The 22,100-nt window shown below is 38.6% G+C and overlaps 1 protein-coding gene and 1 pseudogene across 1 annotated transcript in view; both read left to right on the top strand.

Annotated features, from left to right (window-relative positions):
- The window catches only part of LOC481472 (T-cell-specific guanine nucleotide triphosphate-binding protein 2-like), a 297,728-nt gene that overhangs the window by 184,322 nt on the left and 91,306 nt on the right, over nt 1–22,100 (top strand).
- On the top strand, nt 11,046–11,757 carry LOC119873841 (annotated as a pseudogene).

Here is a 22,100-nt window from a genome sequence, read left to right as displayed (position 1 = left end):
ATTCTATACACTAACAATGAGACAGAAGAAAGAGAAATTAAGGAGTCCATCCCATTTATAATTGCACCCCAAACCATAAGAAAACTTAGGAATAAACCTAACCAAAGAGGCAAAGGATCTATACTCAGAAAAACTATAGAACATTCTGGCAGCCCTGGTGGTGCAGCGGTTTAGCACTGCCTGCAGCCCAGGGCGTGATCCTGGAGACCCTAGATGGAGTCCCACATCGGGCTCTCTGCGTGGAGCCTGCTTCTCCCTCTCCCTGTGTCTCTGCCTCTCTCTCTCTCTCTGTGTCTCTATGAATAAATAAAAATCTTTAAAAAAAAACAAACTATAGAACGCTCATGAAAGAAACTGAGGAAGATACAAAAAAATGGAAAAATGTCCCATGCTCATGGATTTGAAGAACAAATATTGTGAAAATGTCTATGCTACCTAGAGCAATCTATACATTCAGTGCAATTCTTATCAAAATACCAGCAACTTATTTCAGAGTTGGAACAAATAATCCTAAATTTGTATGGAATGTGAAAAGACCTTGATAGTCAAAGGATTGTTGAAAAGAAAACCAAAACTGGTAGCATCACAATTCTGGACTTCAAAGTTGACTATTCTGGACTATTACAAGCTGTAATCATCAAGACACTATGGTACTAGCACAAAAACAGACATATAGATCAATGGAATAGAACATAGAACTGAGAAATGGACTCTCAACAATATGGCCAACTTGTCTTCAACAAACAGGAAAGAATATCCAACAGAAAAAAAGACAGTCTCTTCAATAAATGGCTATATATATATCACAATGGAATACTACTCAACCATCAGAACTAATGAAATCTTGCCATTTGCAATGACATGGATGGAACTAGAGGATATTATGCTAAGTGAAATAAGTCAATCAGAGAAAGGACAATTATCATAGGATCTCATTCATATGTAAAGTTAAGAAACAAAACAGAGGATCATAGTGGAAGAGAGGAGAAAATAAACAAGATAAAATCAGAGAGGGAAACAAACCATAAAAGATTCTTAATCAAAGGATATAAACTGAGGGTCGCTGGAGCAGAGAGGGTGCAGGCACGGGGTAACTGGGTGATAAACATTAAGGAGGGCATGTGACGAATCACTGATCTCTGAAACCGATAATACATTATATGTTAATTAATTGAATTTAAATAAAATTTTTAAGAAACCTTAGCACAAGAAACATGATGAAAACTACAAAAAGATGTATCATGATCTAATCGCTCAAAAGCAGTGATGAAGAGAAAATCTTAAAAGTACTAGGAGAAAAAGGGACATTACACAAAGAACAAAGATAAGAATAACAACAGATTTCTTATCAGAGACAGTGTAATATCTCTGAAGTATTTTAAGAAATACTTTAAAGTATTTTAGTACCATCAACCTAGAATTTTATGCCCAAACTATCTCTCAAAAAGGAGATGAAATAATACCTTTTCATTCAGACAAAAACTGAAATAATTCATGTGCAACAACTTGACTGTAACAAATGTTAAATAAAGCTCTTTAGGCACAGGAAATTTTATCAGATGAAAATATATAATTATACAAAGGAATGTAACACACACCAGAAATGGTAATTTTGTGAGGATATATGATTTTTCCTGTATTTAAATATTTTTAAAAGAAAGTGATTTAAACAAAAACAGTAAGAATGTAATGAAGGCTTTATAGCATTTATATATCAGTGAAATGTATGACAATAATAGCATAAGCTCCAAAAGGGAAAAACAGAAAAATAATGTTTTAACATTTTTATACTATATGTGAGGTGACATAACTATCACCTGGAGGCAGACCTGTGATACGTTTTATATGTGTGCTATAAGCTATAAAGCAACTTTGCAATAGTACAGAAAAGAACTATACCTATTAAGACAACAAAAGAGATAAAACAGAAACATAAAAATAATCAATAAGTCAAACAAAAAGGCAGAAAAGAAGAAAAGGATGGCCAGTTGAGGAGAAAAGACAGGAAAAATAAAAACAAATAATAAGTATTAAGATGGTAGATTTAAACATTTAAACCTCATTATATTAAAGATCACATTAAATATAAATGGCTTAATTACCCAAATTAAAAGATTTATAATTTGGGATCCCTGGGTGGCTCAGCGGTTTAGTGCCTGCCTTCGGCCCAGGGTGTGATTCTGGAGTCCTGGGATCGAGTCCCACATCAGGCTCCTGCATGGAGCCTACCTCTCCCTCTGCTTGTGTCTCTGCCTCTCTCTCTCTCTCTCTCTGTGCCTCTCATGAATGAATAAATAAAAGATTTTTTAAAATTATAATTAGATAAAAAGCAATATTCAACCATAGCCAACTATAAGAAACACATTTTAAATATCAAGATACACTAAGTTATAAAATTAAAATACTTGGAAAAAAATACACCACAGTAACACTAGTATCAAGAAAGTTGGCATGGCTAAAGCAATAACAAAATAATTTTCAGATAAAAATATTTTCCAGGGATAATGAAAGTCTTTTCATTACAATAAAGTTGTCAGTTCATTAAAAAGACCTAAGGGAGTTTCAAATTCTTGCAACAGAAATTGACCAAACACCAAGGAGACACAAACAAAGCTACAAAATTATATTCAGATATTTGAACCTTCTTTTCTCAATAATTGATAGAAAACATACAAAAATTCACTAAGTATACAGAAGAGCTGAAAAGCATTACCAACCAGCCTGACTTAATTGATAGTTATAAAACATCTCATCCGGTAAGAGAATACACATTCTATTCAGCTTTACATGGAATAGTTAGCAAGAAAGATCATACTTTTGGAGATAAAAACAAATTTGAATAAATTGAAAATGATTTGAGTCTACAAAGTATGCTCTCTGCCCAGTGGAACTGATTAAGACATGAGTAATAGAATTATATCTGGAAAATACCAAATATATGGAATCTAAATAATATATGCCTAAATAATACCCACATCAAAGAAGAAATAAAATAGGAAAAGAGAAATGAAAAAAGATTTTATTTTTCCCTAGTTCTATTGACATACAATTGACATGAGCAAATAAACCCAAAGGAGGTAAAAGAAAGAACATAATAATGACTACACTAGAAATCAATTAAAAAATTAAGGCAATAGGAAAAAAATCAATAAAATCAAAAGCTGTTTTTCTGAGATGAGAAAAATTTACAAACAACTTATCATCAGAAATAAAAAGATAAATTACCAAAATTGGGAGAGATGAAACTGCTACAGATTCTAGAGATATTAAAAGAATAATAAAGGAATATTAAGAACAACTTTCTCTAATACAAAAATTTAGGTGAAATGGATAAATTCCTTATAAAACACAAACTTTTTTTTTCTTGAGAAAAAACAAATAGAACATCCAAATATCCCAGTATCTATTAAAGATACTGATTTATAGTTAAAATCTACCAACAAGAAAAAATCCAGACCCAGATCACTTTACTGGTGAATTCTATCAAATAGTTAAAGAAAAACAGTATCAATTCTCACATACACAGACACACACAAATTATAGAAAAGGAAACATTTCCCAACTCATTTATGAGTTTTGCATCAACTTGATATCAAAACCAAAATATAAAGGCAGAAAAAACACCACAAACCAATTTTCATGATGTATATAGATGTAAAAATTCCTTACAAAATGTTACTAACTAGAATCCAAGTTGTTTTTTAAAAAGATAATATACTATAACCAAGTAGGCTTTATGATACAAATACAATCTTGGATTAATATTCAAATATCAATCTATACAATTTAGCAACTGATATAGTAAGAAAAAATACTTATATTTCAATACATGCAGAAAGAGCATTTGACAAAATGCAAGATGCATTAATGATAAAAACTCTCAACAAATTATGAATAGTAGGTAATATCCTCAAGCTGATAAAAAGCATCCCTAAAAAAATCCTACACTACTGTCAGACTTAACAGTGAAAGTGGTTGCTTTTGCCTTAAGATTGTGAATGAGGCAAGGATCTTCTTTATTACCACTTCTATTCAACACTAACTGGAGGTCAGAACCAATATAATACAACAAAAAATAACTTAAAAGTTCATAGATAATGAAAAGAAAAAAACTGTTTCTGCTTAGAGAAGATATGATTATTTATGTAGATACTAACAGAGAATCCACAAAACGACTACTAAAAGTAGTTAAGTGAATTTAGCAAGGTCATGGAATGCAAGTTTACACATTGATAAGAAAGCAAATGAGAAATGACACTTAAAAACCAACTTCACACACAATGACAACGAAAAACAATAGAATACATAATGATCAAACAGAAGATACATGGATGTATACACTAAAAAATAAAACATACTATTGAGCAAAAATAAAAATAACCTAAGTAAACAGTTATACATCATGCTGACATGTCATAAGCCTCAATATTGCTTAAAAGCCAACTTAGCCAAGTTGATATTTAGATTCAGTATAATCCAAATCAGAATTTCAGCAGTAGCAGTATTTTTGTGTGTGTAGAAAATCACAAATTGTTTTAAAATTTTTATAAAAATGCAAGAGATCTAGAATAACCAAAGATATTTTAAGATAGAAGAATGAAAAAAAAAAAAAGATAGAAGAATGAAGTGCAAGGAATTACTCTTCCTGATATCATGACTAACTATAAAACAACAGTAACCAATCTATTTGGGTACTGCCAAAGAGATAAATATACCATTAATAGAACAGAACAGAAGGTTCACAAACAGTTCCATGAATATATATGTTCAAATAATGTGAAAATAATGTGTCAATGCAATTCAATGGGGAAATAAAAGTTTTTTCAACAAATGATACAGGATCAACTGGTTACCTCATGAATTACCATGACAGACACAAGAAAAGCTAAAATTAGAAAGACTGACTATAACAAGTGTTGAGGAGATGAGCAACAACTAGAACTTTCATGCACTACCAGTGGGAATTAAAACTGTACAACTTACCATCATGGACTGAATGTCTATCTTCCTCCAAAATTCATATGATAAAATCCTAACCTGCAATATGATGGTAATAGGAGGTGGGGCTTCTAGGAGATGATTAGGTCATGAGAACAGTGCCTTCATAAATGAGATCAATGCCCTTCTAAAAGGGACCCAGGCCAGCTCTCCACTACTCTTTCTACCATGTGAGGATAAAAGGATAGACATTGTGCAACCCAGATGAGGGTAGTCACCAGAACACAGCCTTACTGGCATCTTGATCTTGGACTTCTAGCCTCCAGAAATGTGATACATAAATGTCTGTTTATAAGTAACTCAGTCTATAGTACTTTGTTATAGCTGCCTCAACTGACTAAGCCAACTACTCTGGAAAGTTTTTTTAAGTTCCTGAGAAAGTTAAATAGTTTGCTCAGCCATTCCACACCTCAGTATTTACTGAAGAGACACAAAACCAGAGGTCCAAACAGACACATGAATATTTACACCAGTTTTATTGGAATGGCCAAAAACTGGCAACAAATCAAGCAGTCATCAGCAGAAGGGATAAACATACAGTAGTAAAAATGTGTACAATGAAATAGTAAACAGCAAAAGTGAACTACTGACACAAAATGTATAAATCTCAAAATACACTTAGTGAAAGGAACCAAACAAAAGGAGTATACATGATTTCATGTATCTAAAATTCTAGAAAGTGAAAACTAATTTATAGTCACATAACATGTGACTATGTGTTTTTTTTTCTTTTTTTATTCCTTTCTTTCAAGAGGGGCCATGCCTCATCCATCCCATATAGTTAAAAATGGCCAAATCTGAGACTCACCATATTTTTGAAGGTGAGGTACTAGGGCCACAGAAGCCGGTGACATCACTTAGTGGCAATCAGGAGTCAGCATTTTTACTACCTAATCCCCTCATCCTTCCAACTAACCTCCCCAGGCTGTCTTTTAAGAAAAGAGCATTCTGCAGTGTAAGCCACTCGTTTCTTCATTTTCCACAAGGCTAGGTTACAGCCAGCCAGAATTTTAGTACAAGGACTTTCCCATTCTTGAAGTGGTGTGTTAAGTCAAACCACCACAGGCCAGGTTCTGTTCTGTTTTTCTCTGTTGAGGTGATTTCCCAAAAGCCTGGCTACTCTGCCCTGGATGGACACCTGTTCTGTGTGGCCCTCGGGCTGGGAAGCCCTGAATATGGTAACTGCTCTCACACAGGTGAGTTCATGGGCAGAGCCGAGGGAGAGGCAGCTGTGAAAGTAGCGTGACATTGAACAGGTCTGAAAAGCAGCACGGGAATAGCAGTCCTATTTGAATTGTTCAGGTTAAAATATTCATGTTCAGAGTAACGTTGACAGGAGAGGGACATGCCCGAACAAAGGCATGAAATAAAGAACAGATTACAAATGGACACAAGGAAAATTTTGAGGTTATAGATGCATTCATTATCTTGATTGTCATGGTGTCATATACATATGTCAAACCATCAAATTATAGAATTTTAAAATGTGCAGTTCACTGAACATCAATTTTACCTAATAAAGTTGTAAAAAAAAAAAACAGTAAAAGGATAAAACTAAAAATTTAAAGGATACTTTTCAGCCTAGATTTCTCTGTTGAGCTAAATATCCAGGCAAGTTTAAAGGTATAAAGATAGTTTGTATTAGACAAGTTTTCCAATAGAGTAATGATATTAACTCATTTTTAAAGCATACATAGCATTTGCTACTAATGCTACTGATAGATATCTAACTTCTGATGAAGCTTTTAGAAAGTATCAAAAGTAATATGCACAGAATATATCACTATTAGCAGACATCATTTCTGTCAGGTAAAGAGAAAGTTCTGCTTACATATCTGTATCCCAAAACATGAACCCATGTGCAGGTAGTGGAGATAGGAGATGTGAATTCACAAAGCCCTGCTCAGTGCTTATCTCCATGCCCCTCCCATGACTTCATTACTGAGAACCTCCATACTTCACCCATAACTAAGCATCACTACACAGGTCACCTTCTTTTGTTCCAAACACAAAAAAGATTGACAGGTTTTTGCTCTTTTCTTTTTCTTATTAACTTGATTGTTTGGGAGAGATGTTTCCAGGTTCCCTTTGCTTAAGTTTATTAACTGCTTCACTTTTCAAAAGAAATAGTTTCAATGAATGAAGGAATGAATGAATTTAAAGGCCTCAAGTTAATTTTATTACATAGGCTATTTGTCACTTAAGTTCTCTATTATCCAGTAACTCTGGATGGTCACAAAAAGATTTCAGCAATTTCCTTTAATGTTTTCTGTAAAATTTCTAAATACTTCTTTTTAAAAATACAGACACATCAAAAGCTTATCTTTATCTGCTTTGAGCTTTAAAAGATATTAATTTATTCTTTGCCAGAGGAAAGGAAATATGTGCAGAGTGGACAGTTGTTACCCTCCAATGACAATGCTATAGAGGATCATACTACTATACTGATTAACAGTAATTAAGTTATTTGAGAAACTGACTGCAGTTATTTGTTCTAAAATCAGCATAGAACTAAACTGCTAATTATTTCCACTATGCCTAACAGCAATTCCAAAGGCTCTAACTGCAATCAAAGAGTATATGTAATGAACTTGCAAAGAGACACTTCTATGATGCATACTAAATGCAATGGAAATGTAAGCATTGGAAACATTAAAAAATTAACAAAGAGAACATTAGCAAGTTAAGGGTCTCCACACTATTGCTGATTTTCACATTACACATTTGTCAGATTTGAGAAATAAAATGAGTATTGCTTAGCTATGCAGCAGCAATTGAGGAACTTGAAAGGAGCACATAAATCTGTGACGGACACGAAACTCAATGAAATACATTATTGAATATTATTGTGAGATGAGTTCTAATTAGTAACATTAAGAGGGCACTAATTACAAGAACTGAGGGGTAAGTACAAAGTTCTAGACTTTTCTTAAGAGCTGTTGATAAATCCACATTGTTTCCATGCTTCTTTTAATAAGCCAGGAAATTATGACAGGCACAGGTTTAAGGAAAGAGCAGGATCTGGAGTCACATGACACTGGAAATTCTAGCTTGGCTGTACATTTACTTACTGTGTGATATAAGGTAAGTTACTTACCCTCTCAGAGTCTTGGGTTTTTTTCTCTCATACAAAATAGGAATAATAATAGTACCTGCCCTCATTGGACTGTAATAAAGACTAAATGAAATAACATGCATGTGAGATACTTTACACAATGCTTGAGACACAGGGCTAATAAGTGGTACCTGCCATTATGAATTTACATTCTTGTGGTTTTTTTCAAATTGCAGAAATACTGCTGAGCCAGGAAGATGACTAGACTTTCTAGGTCCACTTCATACTCTGCAATACTGAAATATTTAAGATATGAAGGATCAGACAACTATTTTTGTCATTTAAATGCATTAAGAAAAATTATTATTTCTTATACTTTTTTGCAGTCCAATAGCCACAACACTTTGCACAAATTAAATGCTCAGTAAACTAGGGTGGGTTTTATTCCAAACAAATCATAATTCAATCTGGTCTCTATAAGCAAATATTTCTCCACAATTTATAACTCTTTTACAAAGAAAATATGCAGAGGACACTGCAAAAATATATTTTACAGTTATCTCAGGAATTTACTAGAAATTCAGAAATGCAAAGAAAGGTTGGAGATTCTATCATACTATCTAAGTATAAATACACGTTTAGATATTATAAAACATTCTAGATTTCTCCATCTTCTTCATACTCACATCCAGTCCCTGTAAGTTCTCAGACTCCACTCCTGCTCTTTAACCCCAACACCACTTCCCAGGTCAGAAGCCATGATTTCTCACCTAGATTTCCAGACTGGCCTTCTATCTCTCTTCCCTCTCCCATTTCTCTCTCCCATATCAATTTTATACATGGCAGCTGGTGTCATCTTTCCAAAATGCATGTCACTTCTCTCCTTAAAACTCTAGAGGCAGCCATTTCCTTCAGATAAAACTCCCAAGATATTAGCATGGACATAAAGCCTTCCCGGTGAGCTGCTCTGTAGTTATATCTTCAAACATATCCAACTGCCACTCTCCCACTCCCTGCCCCAAATACAAATGCATCCCCAGTTAGAATAAACTGCCTTAATTCCTCAAGCACACCATTCTTTCTAGCACATTCATTTCCTCCATCTGGAGCACTCTTTTTCTTCTTCGTCATCTGGTTAACTCCCACACATCTTTTAGGTCTAGGCTAAAGTCACTTTTTCTTTTAAAAAATTTCTCCAGATTCCCTAAATTTGGATCAGGTCCTTTCTTACAAATGAAAATAGTAATCTACATTTCATTTATTCTCTCAAGAATTGTTGAGTGCCTACAGCGCTCTGTTCTAGGCATTGAGATTCAGTAATACAGATAAAGCCCAAGCTCCCCAAGAATTTATGTCATAATGGAATAGGCAGAAAATTTAATAATAATTAACATCTATTAATGGTAATACATATAATATATCAAGTAAGAATAAGTGCCTTGGAGAAAAAAGAAATTAGAATAAGGGGAATAGGATGTGTCAAATCAAGATGCGATATTTTCTTTTTTTTAATTTTTTTAAAAATTTATTTATGATAGTCACAGAGAGAGAAAAAGAGAGAGGCACAGACATAGGCAGAGGGAGAGGCAGGCTCCATGCACCGGGAGCCCGATGTGGGATTCGATCCCAGGTCTCCAGGATCGCGCCCTGGGCCAAAGGCAGGCGCCAAACCGCTGCGCCACCCAGGGATCCCAAGATGTGATATTTTCTGATGGGATGTCAGGGAACGTAGTTCATAGAGAAGATGGCATTTGAACACAGACTTGAAATAAATGAGGGCATGAGCAAAGTGAAAGAAAGGGAGCCACACACAGTGAAAAGATCTTATGGCAAGGCCCTCAGATGGTCGAGTTTAGCTGCTTGTCCTACTTAAATAATTGATTGATTGATTTGAGAGAGAAAGCATGTGGATGTGGGGAGGAGCAGAGAGAGAGAGAGGGACAAGCAGACCCCCTACAGAGCCCAACAATGGGACTCTGAGGTCATGACTTGAGCTGAAATTAAGAATCAGACACTTAACCCACTGAGCCACCCAGGCACCCCACAGCTTGCCCTACTGAAGGGACAGCAAGAAAGCTAGTAAGGCTGAAGTAGAGTAAGGAAAAGAGGAGAGGTGAGGTTAGTGAGCAAATGGGGCCTCGGAAGCAAGCATTGCAAGGCCTTTAGTTACTTCACTACATGAGATGGAAAGCCAAAGGAAGCTTTGAGGAAAGCATATGCAGGCTACCTACCCAAATTTGTGTGCTAAGAGTAGGGGGGCAGGGGCAGCTGTCAAAGCAAGGACACCTGCTAGGCTGTTGTAATCCACAGGATGAGGGGTGATGGTGGCTTAGACTTGACTCCAAATAGCAAGGAGTGTCAAATTTCGGGTATATTTTGAAGGTAGGACCAACAGAATCTATAACAGATGGGATGTAAAAGACAAAAATCAAGAATGCCTCCAAGTTTTTTTTAATTTTTTTAATCTAAGTAACTAGATGAGTGCTACTAACATCAGGAACAGTGCAAAAGAAGAAAGAAGCATGGGAAAGACACAGAAAGTAAAGCAGCATACACTAGAATCATTCAAGTGATGACGTCGTTTAAGCAGGTGTATAACCAATCTGCCGTTTGGGAGAAGGCAGGAAAGATTCAGAATGTAGGTATTCATGGGTGAGTCACTGACACCCTCAATAAGACGCCTAGGGCGCGAGAAGAAGCAAAACAGATGAAGCCCCAGGACCAAGTTCTCATTTGGGAAGATGGAGAAAAACTAGCAAAAGAAACTGAAAAGAGGCGGCGGCACCGCCGGGGCCCGAGTGGGCTTGTCGGTCGGTGGGTCTGTGCGGCGCGGGGCGGCTGCAGCGGGGGGCGCGGGGGGCGGCGGGGGCGGCGGGGGGCGCGGGGGCGGCGGGGGCGGCGGGGGGCGCGGGGGGCGCGGGGGGCGCGAGGGGCGCGGGGGGCGCGGGGGTGGCGGGGGGCGCGGGGGCGGCGGGGGCGCGGGGGGCGCGGAGGGCGCGGGAAGAATGTTCTTGGAGGCGTGCGCTGGGATACCAGCCAAGAGGACCTAAAGGATCATTTTACCAAATTTGGGGAGGTCGTTGACTGTCCCATAAAATCGGACCCACACACTGGCCGGCCAAGAGGGGTTGGGTTTATCGTCTTCAAAGATGCGGCCAGTGTGGAGAAGGTCCTAGAGCAGAAGGAACACAGGCTGCCTGGCCGCGTCGCTGACCCCAAGAAGGCCATGGCCATGGAAAAGGACCCGGTAAAGAAAATCGTTTGTAGGGGGTCTGAATCCCGGAGCCACTGAGGAGAAGGTCAGAGAATACTTCGGCGAGTTTGGGGAGATCGAGGCCATTGAGCTTCCAAAGGATCCAAAGTCGAATAAAAGACGAGGTTTTGTCTCCGTCGCCTTTAAAGAAGAAGGACCTGTGAAGAAGGTTCTGGAGAAAAGGTCCCGTACCATCAGCGGAAGCAAGTGTGCAATCCAGGGGGCCCACGCGGAGGGCTGTGCGCAGCCTCGGGCGGCTCTGGGGGCCGTGGGAACCGCAGCCCAGGACCCGGCGGCGGCGCTGGGGCGCGGCGGAGGCCAGAGTCCAGGCACCGGGAACCAGGGCGACGGCCACCCGCGGGGCCGCGGCCCGGCTACAAGCGCAGTCGGGGTAGTCCGCACGGCGGGAGAGCAGCCCCGCGGCCACCGCGACGCCTACAAGCCATACTGAGGCTTCTTCATGCAGCAGGACGCCCGACGGCCGTCGGGACGCTTTGGTTGGGTATCGAGCGAACACAGTTCGGTACCAAATCCGACTTGGCGTACTTCCTGTGGCCTGGCCCATGTGCATCTATCCCATGGGCATCTTATTTAAATCTCCCCCCTGGAAATCAACCTCCTGCTATTTCCAGAGCTCTAGTTTGTAGGCAGCGTGTGGGGTCTCTGAGGCCAGAGCGGCATCATGGGCTCATTTTATTCCCGGGTTCCCAGAGCCAGATTGGAGGGTCTGCTTCCTGCTGCCGCGCTGCAGCCTGCACCTGTGGACCCTGGTTGTAAAGAGTAAACTGTATTCTAGAAAACCAGTGTCACCTTTTTTTCACCTTTTAGTTTTATATTATTTGTGTCATACATTTCCTGTTAATGGAAGTGTTAATTTTACTGTACTTTTTGGTACCTTTTGGGGATCTAATATATTGTAAGGTATTTTACGTGTCCTGATTTTGCCACGATCTGGATATTGAAGCTATCCAAGCTCTTGAAATAAAAATTTAACCCCCCCCCCCAAAAAAAAAAACTGAAAAGACAGGAGTGAAAAAATAAATATAAACAGAAAGCGATATTCTGAAAGATAATGAAGAATGTGTTCTAAGTAGGAGAGGGCGATCACTTTGCCCAATGAAGCTGACAAGTCAAGTAAGGTAACACTAAGGATTAATCACTTAATATGGCAACATGGAGGTCATTGCTGATACTTATAAGGGATATTTTGATGGAAACATAGGATCAAAACACAATTATACAGAATTTTGGAAAGAACAAAGGAAGTAGAGTCACTGAGTGTTGACCAACTTTTCAAAGAAAGTTTTCTACAAAGAGCCATAGAGACAAGAACAGCATGACTAGAAAAAAAAAAGTGGATTCAAGAGGGTTTCTCTTTAAATAAGAGACTTATTTGTGTGCTAAGTGGAATAAATGAATGACTATTCTGTAGCCACAGGATCATTTACAATATTTGCCATAGGGCCTACTAGTATCCAATATTCTCTGGTATGCCAAAAATGCAGGAACATTCTGCAATCAATGGTCAAGTACAAAAGGTTTCATTTGCAAAACAACAGTAAAACAAACAACAAAGAGACCACCAACCTATGAATAATTTCAAACATTTGTATCTGTATTATCAACACAAGGATTAAAATAGTTCATTTTCAAATATTAAAGGCAATATATTTGTAGATTTCATGTCTGCCACAATTCTCTTTAGAGTTGAATGAAAAGATGCACTGTATTTTCTTTGGTCTTCCGGTGAATTTTTTATTATCTACATCAATAAATTGGGGAGAAAAAGAGATCAGTGGACAAGGAGAACAGAGATATGAATATCTGTTTATCTTTGGTTGCATAATGCTTTATTCTTCCAAGCAGCTGATCACTTCTCAACTTTTAGGCTGAGATCAAGTATAGTATTCTTCCAATTGATTTCTTAGTAATTAGCTTAAAATTTTGATATGAATTATCAGTAGAAATGTTTCTCTGAGAGCCCATACTCTGCTTCTTCTAGGAATAAGGGCAAGAAGCAAAAAGAGACATAGAACTACGTAATGCCAACCGTAACCCCACAATTACCAGTTACCAGATATCTGATATCTGTTCCTTGCTGTGCTTGGTGCTTTCCAAGCATTGTCTATTCTTTTCACAAAAGCCTCTGATGGCATATTATCACCTTCATACCAAAAATGAGGAAACTGATCCTTGGAGAAAATATATAACCTGACAAATGCCTCCTAATTTAGTAAGATAAGAGCTGGAGATTCAAATTCAGAACTGCTCAGTTCCAGAACATACCTCATTCCAACGTGCTGGGGTGTTTCTCTGCCACGAATTTTCTGCAGGTAGATTAAGCCTATCTACAATTCTAAAAGAGCTCTCTCCCTTCATGTTCTTTTCTACTATCCATAGTCCCCTAAAAACTATCCTACCATTATTGTAGATAACAAACAAATACACCAGCCCCTAAGAATAAGTATGTCCTTCTCATTCACTGCTGCCTTGAAGAATACAGACTAAAGGCAGCTCTGCCTCACACTTGACTCACACAAAACTGTGATGCCTAAAAAGAATATATAAATTAGTGTTCTTATTAGTATACGATGTACTTTTTGTTTAACTACTCTTAATTTATCTTCCTTACATAATTGCATTCTGAGAAAATGTAAATGTTAAACATTAACAAGCATCACATTGCTGTGACAATAAAAGACATTTTTTGATATTGGTGACAATGAGAGAAGTTTGGGAAGTGGGAAAAGGAAGGTCTGAGTGGAGTCTTTTATAGACATATAAAATTTAAATGACAGAGCCCTTTATAATCCTGCCAGAATGTAAATTCTTGAGTGTATGAAAGACTAAAAGCTTCGTCTGTATAAAACTGACAAAATAGATCAGATTTTAATTGGCAGTAGGGTGATAATGGAAAGGAGATATGGCTTAATTGGACTTCTCTCCATGAAAGGACAGAGCTTAGTAGTGTCATTTTAATTATTTCTAGCCATTAATCCTGCAATCATCTATTACTTTCTCCATATATTACAACAGGAAGCACTCCCTGCTGCAAATGCTATGATATTTAAAAAGCAAATGCCCAGTGAAAACAAAAAGACACAGACTAGATTCATTGCCTCAGCAACTGCTCTGGAGAACCATAAACTGACTTTTAAATCATGAATGGTCAGGATGGAGAATATGGCTACTTTAATTATTAACAATACACATTCTTGATTCAGGCATCTATTTAATCATCACTCAAAGCTGTTGCATTAATTAAGTAGCTAATGTGATGCTTAAGATGTTTCCCTTTAATATGAGCCTTTGATATTCCCACACTGCTGGATGAAACATATCACTGAAAACATACTACGATAATGGCCACTTGTAGCGACTGCTATAATTGACAGTTTTTCCCCAAATGTGAAGTACTATCAGAGAAAGACATCATCATGAGCCTTCTGTTAACTGCTTCATGTATAAGTCACAGTAATTACTTTATTTCCTTTTGCTTTTCCAAGGACCCACAGACTCAATAGGTTTATTATTCCAGTTGTTACTGCATGTAACTACATAAGCTGTGTAAGACCCCACACTTACTAGTCTAAGTAAGCAATCCACACTGTAGTACTGTAGTTCATGCATGCATCTCATCTGATTCCCATTTTACCCACCCATTTCCATTTCAATTTAGTTTACAAACATTTAAATTTATATGGTTAGCCATTCTTAAAGGTAAATTTATCCAATGAGTATTTTGCCTCCAGTCATAATTTCTAAGTATTATGCTACAAACTTAAAATCAATAAAGGTACTGTTAGAGCCTAACCCAGAAAAATGCCAAAAAGTATATTTTAGTGAGAGTTTAATGAAGCCTCAAAATTGTAATTCTATTAATTTTTCAAGTTCCCTCTCATTCCTTCTGTTCTTTTTGTAGGGATTTCCACATTCTAGCAAGTGTCTTAAATTAAAAAGTAGTATTTCCTGAGTTGCATGGAGTTGACTGATTTTCCCAAATGCTTCCCAGGCAAAAATGTATTCCACTATCTTCACACTGTAGCAGATTACCAAATGTAAATTGTTACTGGTCATTTGAAATCCTTTTAGGATTGCAGGGCACACTGCATTGAATTAAAAGCACATTGGCCAGGACCCATCTAAATAAAACTGTTCTCAAATATTGTTTTTTATGAACTATACTCTTAGGGGAAAATATTAGGATAAATATTTATTTTATTAACAAATTTCCAAGATGTTGGTATAATTACAAATTCAACCTAATTTCCTATATGTGTGGTCTTCTGGAATAAGAACAAATACCTGGACATGAACTTTACACACTGAAAATGCTTCCATGGAGGCAAAATTGAGTTATACACAAAAAATCAAGGGATGAAAATCAAGTCATTTTACAGAAATTTTCAACCTCAGGACTGAAGACAAGAGATTTCTGGCCATCCAAGCACAACCACAGAATTGAGTAATACTCAGGACTGTACATTCTGGAATCTACCCAAGGAGCTCAAAGTTTGAACCAGGACTTGTCAGGTACTCAGACTGAGATTATAAACTTCCCTCTGCAGCAATCTTTTCATTTCTGAAAGAGAATATAATCCTCTTTCTTTCGTAGGGCTGCTTTGAGGATTAAGTGGGATAAATGCACAGCACCTGCAAGTGTATAGCAATAATAAATTTTCAATAATGTTATAGAATTATAATTATTATTTATAAAATTTTCTTTTATTCCGAAAATTCAGTCAGCAAGCATTCTGACTACTGTGAACTAATATGTGAATGCTGATCTATACAAAATTCTTAGAATTTTTACCTCTGGAACTATTAACCCATGACATTATTATGCGTTTTTACATCCCAAAATTGGCTTATGAACTTGGAAATAAAAGAAATAAAGAATTTTCCTATCCTCTGTCTTCACTTCTACTTCTCAGATATAACCAACATATAGTTGACCCTTGAACAACACAGGTTTGAACTGCACAAGTCCACTCACATGTGAAATTTTTTTGACAAATACAGTACATGCAAAGGTATTTTCTCTTCTTTATGATTTTCTTAACAGTTTCTTTTCAAGGGAAGCCTGGGTGGCTCAGTAGTTGAGTGTCTGCCTTCGGCTCAAGGCATGATCCCAGAATCCTGGGATGGAATCCCACATCGGACTCCCCTCAGGGAGCTTGCTTCTCCCTCTGCCTATGTTTCTTTCTCTCTCTCTCCCTCCCTCTCTCTCTCTCTTTCTCTCTGTCTCTCATGGATAAATAAATACAATCTTCAAAAGAAACAAAAAATAAATAAAAAACATTCTTTCACTATCGTACTTTATTGTAAGAATACAGTATATAATACATGCAACATACAGAATATGTATTTATCTTATCAGGAAGGCTTCCAGTCAACAGCAGGCTATTAATAGTTTAGGTTTGGGGAAGTCAAAAGTTATACATGCATTTTTTTAATGCATAGGGGTTGGAACCCCTGACCCCCAGAGGCTATTCAAGGGTCAAGTATAATGAGAGTTTGGTGTATAGTTTTCCAAATAGTTTTCTGTGCTCTTCATCATTTTTAAGTACCTTTTCTAGGCCATAGTTTGTTCCACAAATAAGGGAACCTAAGGAAATAGTAAATTATATGCTTTGGGCATAATTTATAGTTTCATGGCTTTTCTAATCTGTAGTCATTTTTATTCTTCTCTTTACTGTAACATAAAGTAATCTAGCTAATCATGAGAAGAAGTTGACTACAAAAGGGGTATGGAGAAAGCTAAGAAATCTCAGACTGTATTATATATAAGATATATACATATATGTATCAGATATATATACATATTATATACATATTATAATATACATATTATATAAATGGATATATATATCTGATGTACATATCACATATTATATAAATGGATGCTCATTATAAAGTGAAAGCCAAACTATAAAAACCAAAAATGTTATATACAGATGATGAGCTTGTGAAAGGAACATAAGCTCACATTCACTCCAATGCACTTTATCAGACATTTAATAAACATTCAACGGTTCCATTAAAACCAGGACAATGAATAGGAAGAAAATGAGCATCAAGGAGCACCTACCCCTTGAAATGAAATTACCATCATTAACTTGACAATTAAAACATGAAATACTACAGCACAAAGCAGTGTGAAATAGATTATTGCATGGTCTGGAATATTCATCATAAGAGAGTAAACTGAGAGCTGGCTACTCGAATTTGTAGTCGCTTGTCTGATTTCAAATTTCTTCAGCAAAAGATACTGGATTGTGAGAATATTTCTTAAAAATCCAAGCTACAAGTGCTTAGAGAACAGAGGGCAACCTCAGAGACTCAAAAGGGAAAACATTACATTTGACGCTGAAGATTAAATGCACACCCTAACTCTATAAACCATATCCAAGTTTGCTTTTAGTGAAATGCAGTATCTGCGAACCATTTCAATTAGTTACATAACTTGTATTTGTTCTACAGAAAGGAAATGAGTCTCTTTGATCATCTATTTTTCATTCTCTCCCTTTAAGGCTAAGTACAAATGTGTGATGTTACAAACCCCAGAACTCCATGGCTCTAAATTAACTAAGGAAGAGAAATACTGAAAAGGTACAGCAGCATTTCTTAGAGTAAAAAATATTTTTAAGAACTGGATTCACAGAGAATGTCATGAATTATGACAGTTAAAACAAATGATGGAAAAGCATTTCTCAATGTCAGCAAGTCCTTCTTGGGGGTTTTTGATAAATGGGTTCAACTAAACAGTTTTAAAGTATTATAAAACAGGGAACTATATCTAATCTCTTCTAAAATCTCTCTTTATGTTATGTACAAGGCTGATGCCCAAACTCTGAGAGTCAGTGGAATAACCACAAACAATTTTAAATCTATTAGCTCCAAAAGAGCAAGTGATCCCCACAAGGTCTTATGCAGTCAGGTTTAAAAAAAAAAAAAAGGCAAACTGATCATCCCTCAACATGCATTGTCTTTCAGCCCACTGGTATTGTATAATTAATTTAGACATTGCTGCATTTAATGAAATAAGTGATTTATTAGTAGTTGATAAGATCAAGGGCAAAATATTTCACAATGTTTTGTTAGTAAAAAGCAACCAAGAAGAAAAACATTTACTGGCTATTAAGGATAATCTAAATAAAACAAGGAACAGTAACTTTCAAAGCATAGAATTTGCTTAGAGGTCAAGTTCTTTCCTGTACTATATCCTCCCTGCCTCTTACCTTGGGCTGGCCCCAGCAGGCCAGCTGATCCTCCCACTGACCTACTGTTTGCCTCTAGGGGGCTGTTCCCATGATATGAAAGTAGTTGCTTCTTTCTCCACTTCTTTTTGTGGGGTCTGTTTTTTAAGCTCAAAGTGCCATCTCCATCAGGAGGCCACTCAAATCTCCATCTTGCCTCCCAGCCCTGAGCATAAAAGCTGACTTAATATCTTCTCTATGAATTCACAACACTTTGCTCGTGGTGATCTTCAGGCATACCAAGGATTTCCCTTGTACAAAGACCTGCAATAAAATATTTTGATATTTCCAAATGGAAGCAAGAAAGTCTGGTCATGTCACTGTCACCATTTATCTGCTTTGAGTTGTGCAAGATTTGAGTCAAGATAAGTTATGGATTGGACAGGTGGTGAGAGAGGAAGACAAAAACATTTCTTTGTTTAAGATTTATTTATGAGACACACACACACACACACACACACACACACACACAGAGAGAGAGAGAGAGAGAGAGAGGCAGAGACAGAGGCAGAAGCAGGCTCCATGCAGGGAGCCCGATGTGGGATTCGATCCCGGGTCTCCAGGATCAGGTCCTGGGCTAAAAGCGGTGCTAAACCGCTGGGCCACTCAGGCGCCCTATTTGTGCTTCTTCTTCTTTTTTTTTTTTTAAGTTAGAACAAACATGTCTTGGGGGAGCAAGATGGCGGAAGAGCAGGGTCCCCAAATCACCTGTCTCCACCAAATTACCTAGAAAACCTTCAAATTATCCTGAAAATCTATCAATTCGGCCTGAGATTTAAAGAGAGACCAGCTGGAATGCAACAGTGAGAAGAGTTCGCGCTTCCATCAAGGTAGGAAGACGGGGAAAAAGAAACAAAGAAACAAAGGCCTCCAAGGGGGAGGGGCCCGCGAGGAGCCGGGCTGAGGCCGGGGCGAGTGTCCCCAGGACAGGAGAGCCCCGTCCCGGAGGAGCAGGAGCTGCACCGACCTTCCCGGGGGAAAGGGGCTCGCAGGGAGGTGGAGCAGGACCCAGGAGGGCGGGGATGCCCTCGGGCTCCCCGGGACACTAACAGGCACCTGCGCCCCGGGAGAGTGCGCCGAGCTCCCTAAGGGCTGCAGCGCACGGCGGGACCCGGCGGGACCCGGAGCAGCTCGAGGGGCTCGGGCGGCGGCTCCGCGGAGGGGGCTGCGGGGCGGGAGCAGCTCGAGGGGGCGCGGGCAGAGGAAGAGGCTCCGTGCGGAGGGGGCTGCGCGGTTCCAGGAGCAGCTCGGAGGGGCTTGGGCGGCGGCTCCGCGGAGGGGGCTGCGCGGCCCGAGAGCGCGAATCCACCAGCGCAGGCCCCGAGCACAGGGCGCCGGGACACAGCCCAGGATCCGGCCTCCCCCAGGACAGGCAGAGGCCGGGAGGGCCCAGGACAGCGAGGACGCTCCTGCCCCAGCTGAGCAGATCAGCGGCCCCGCCCGGAGCCTCCAGGCCCTGCAGATGGAGAGCTCTGTAGTTACTGTGGGGGCTGAATCCAGGTTTCCAGAGCTGACCCGCCACTGGGGCTGTTCCTCCTGCGGCCTCACGGGGCAAACAACCCCCACTGAGCCCTGCACCAGGCAGGGGCAGAACAGCTCCCCCAACTGCTAACACCTGAAAATCAGCACAACAGGCCCCTCCCCCAGAAGACCAGCTGGATGGACAAGTTCCAGGGGAAGCCAAGGGACTTAAAGTACACAGAATCAGAAGATACTCCCCCGTGGTTCTTTTTTTTTTTTTTTTTTTTTTTTTTGCTTTTTGATTTGTTTCCTTCCCCCACCCCCTTTTTTCTCTTTTCTTTTTCTTTCTCTTTTTCTTCCTTTTTTTTTTTCGTTTTTTTCTTCCCTTTTTTTTCTCTTTCTCTTTTCTTTCCTTCTTTCTCTCCTCTCTTTTTCTCTTTTTCCCAATACAACTTGCTTTTGGCCACTCTGCACTGAGCAAAATGACTAGAAGGAAAACCTCACCTCAAAAGAAAGAATCAGAAACAGTCCTCTCTCGCACAGAGTTACAAAATCTGGATTACAATTCAATGTCAGAAAGCCAATTCAGAAGCACTATTATACAGCTACTGGTGGCTCTAGAAAAAAGTATAAAGGACTCAAGAGACTTCATGACTGCAGAATTTAGAGCTAATCAGGCAGAAATTAAAAATCAATTGAATGAGATGCTATCCAAACTAGAAGTCCTAACGACGAGGGTTAACGAGGTGCAAGAACGAGTGAGTGACATAGAAGACAAGTTGATAGCAAAGAGGGAAACTGAGGAAAAAAGAGACAAACAATTAAAAGACCATGAAGATAGATTAAGGGAAATAAACGACAGCCCGAGGAAGAAAAACCTACGTTTAATTGGGGTTCCCGAGGGCGCCGAAAGGGCCAGAGGGCCAGAATATGTATTTGAACAAATTCTAGCTGAAAACTTTCCTAATCTGGGAAGGGAAACAGGCATTCAGATGCAGGAAATAGAGAGATCCCCCCCTAAAATCAATAAAAACCGTTCAACACCTCGACATTTAATAGTGAAGCTTGCAAATTCCAAAGATAAAGAGAAGATCCTTAAAGCAGCAAGAGACAAGAAATCCCTGACTTTTATGGGGAGGAGTATTAGGGTAACAGCAGACCTCTCCACAGAGACCTGGCAGGCCAGAAAGGGCTGGCAGGATATATTCAGGGTCCTAAATGAGAAGAACATGCAACCAAGAATACTTTATCCAGCAAGGCTCTCATTCACAATGGAAGGAGAGATAAAGAGCTTCCAAGACAGGCAGCAACTAAAAGAATATGTGACCTCCAAACCAGCTCTGCAAGAAATTTTAAGGGAGACTCTTAAAATTCCCCTTTAAGAAGAAGTTCAGTGGAACAGTCCACAAAAACAAGGACTGAATAGATATCATGATGACACTAAACTCATATCTCTCAATAGTAACTCTGAATGTGAACGGGCTTAATGACCCCATCAAAAGGCGCAGGGTTTCAGACTGGATAAAAAGCAGGACCCATCTATTTGCTGTCTACAAGAGACTCATTTTAGACAGAAGGACACCTACAGCCTGAAAATAAAAGGTTGGAGAACCATTTACCATTCGAATGGTCCTCAAAAGAAAGCAGGGGTAGCCATCCTTACATCAGATAAACTAAAATTTACCCCAAAGACTGTAGTGAGAGATGAAGAGGGACACTATATCATACTTAAAGGATCTATCCAACAAGAGGACTTAACAATCCTCAATATATATGCCCCGAATGTGGTAGCTGCCAAATATATAAATCAATTATTAACCAAAGTGAAGAAATACTTAGATAATAGTACACTTATACTTGGTGACTTCAATCTAGCTCTTTCTATACTCGATAGGTCTTCTAAGCACAACATCTCCAAAAAACGAGAGCTTTAAATGATACACTGGACCAGATGGATTTCACAGATATCTACAGAACTTTACATCCAAACTCAACTGAATACACATTTTTCTCAAGCGCACATGGAACTTTCTCCAGAGTAGACCACATATTGGGTCACAAATCGGGTCTGAAC

The sequence above is a fragment of the Canis lupus genome, chromosome 11, assembly GCF_011100685.1.
Source record: "Canis lupus familiaris isolate Mischka breed German Shepherd chromosome 11, alternate assembly UU_Cfam_GSD_1.0, whole genome shotgun sequence".
Taxonomy (NCBI): domain Eukaryota; kingdom Metazoa; phylum Chordata; class Mammalia; order Carnivora; family Canidae; genus Canis; species Canis lupus.
The sequence above is the reverse complement of the archived record's forward strand: the minus strand, read 5'-3'. Positions and strand labels throughout refer to the sequence as shown.